Here is a 1,933-nt window from a genome sequence, read left to right on the forward strand (position 1 = left end):
TTTTTTTATGGATGACTGAGGTTGGTTTTGGTTGTTTGTGTTTGTTTTGGGTTTTTTTTGGTTTTGGTTTTTTTTTTTTTTTTTTTTTTTTTTCAGCAGGAGTCAGTTTTTAAAACGTTTTTGCTAGGCAGCATGAGCTCCTAATGTAGCTGCACATTATCTGATTTAATTACCATTAGCATCTCTTTTGCTTGGTTGAGGCTTTTGCTTGCCTTCACCAAGGCTGTTCAAGCAAGGGTTAAAATGTACCTAAAATGCATCTGGTCTGCACTCCCAGGCTAGCTCAGTTTCAAATTGATTTAGTTAAACCAAAGCAAGTTTTCTGATCTTCACAAGCTTTTAACTAATTGAATATATATGTTACTGAGACTTTCCAGGCTTATTTCTACTGAACGTTTTTACAGATAGAGCCACACTTTCTACAGCCAAAGGATTCAACAAGATGATATAAAATGATATTTGGCAATATTTTTTCCCGTTTTTCTAAATAGAAAGTCACCTTGGGACATGAAGGCAGCAAATATACTCTGAACACTAATAGACCCTAATTCAGTCCCTTCATTCTTTTTTTAAGCACTCAAAGCATCTATACTGGATTTAGGGGGTTGCAGACACAGCTAATATCTTCATGGGAGGGTAGGTACGGTCTGAGCGAACTGTCAAGAGATTCAGCTTCAACACGGGAATAGCTTAGATCTGCTCAGATGAATCATTGTTGTAGTTAATCTTCCCACACACTTTTCCCCTTCCTTACAAACATCCCTGCTTATTAATACTGGCTAAAAAAAGTTATGTTTAATCCATAGATGAGAAACAGTCATAAGTTTTAAAGTTTGTAGTATTTTATTAAAAAAAAAAAATAATCCAGATGTGTGGAAGTATCTACTGAGGACACAGTGAAAATATTTCACTGTAAAACATAATGAACAAAAATAACATGATCATCTTCTGTGTTTTATTCAGAGCTTAGCATCTACAAACGTTCATCAGAAGATAACTGTCTTCTACCCAATTATACTAGCTATATAGAGAGGGAAAAAAAAAAAGAAAAAGAAAAAAGAAATCCCATCATTAGACATTTCCAAATCAATGAAGACAAATTTAAGCAGGATTCATTACTCCTGCAGTTCTGTGCCTCACTCCTGCGTAGGGAAGAGAAAGACAATGTATCTGACCGATGATGCAAATTTAGATGTGATCAACCACGCAGAGACGAGAAGAATGGGAAGCATCTGGTGAACCTTACTGATGTGGGGCTTTTGGGGGAACAATGTGAAATTAAAGAAACAGGTTGAATCTGGAAAGTGGTATCCTACTGAGCATCATCTCAACAGAAGAGAATTTGCACAATGGGCAGCTAACTGTCTATACAACTCATTCTGCCATGCAAAATGTCCCATAAAATTTAATAGGGCTAAAAGAAATAGAAATCTCTAGAAGAGATTAAGACAAAATTAAAGCAGAAGACTTTAAGACAAAAAGATTGAATAATCTCCTTTACACAAAATACTTAATGACTGAGATCCTTTCTGTGCAATTTTAAGTTGGTCAAAGGAATTGAATAAAGATTATATACTTCAAAAAAGATTTCTGTAAGGAAGCTTAACTTTCTGTAAGAAGGTAAATGTTCTCTTGTTGCAGTCCATACTTGATTTCCAGGGGGGTTAAAAGAACACAATTGTTAAAAGAACTGAAAATGTAATTGTTTGGCTTTGCAAAGTGATTAGATGTAGCTCACGTATACAATGTAGTTACATTGTGTGAGCAAAGCCTTGCATATGCAGCATTTACAGAACACACAGAGAGAAATCAAAATTGCATTCTATGCCTTTAACACCCTACCAGGCAAACACAGATAACTACAGTAAACAGGGCAAAGTCAAAGGTTTGGCTGGTGAGGTTATTAGACAGGGAAGGTTGCAAGCGTAAATGG

This window comes from Falco cherrug, chromosome 2, assembly GCF_023634085.1.
Source record: "Falco cherrug isolate bFalChe1 chromosome 2, bFalChe1.pri, whole genome shotgun sequence".
NCBI lineage: Eukaryota > Metazoa > Chordata > Aves > Falconiformes > Falconidae > Falco > Falco cherrug.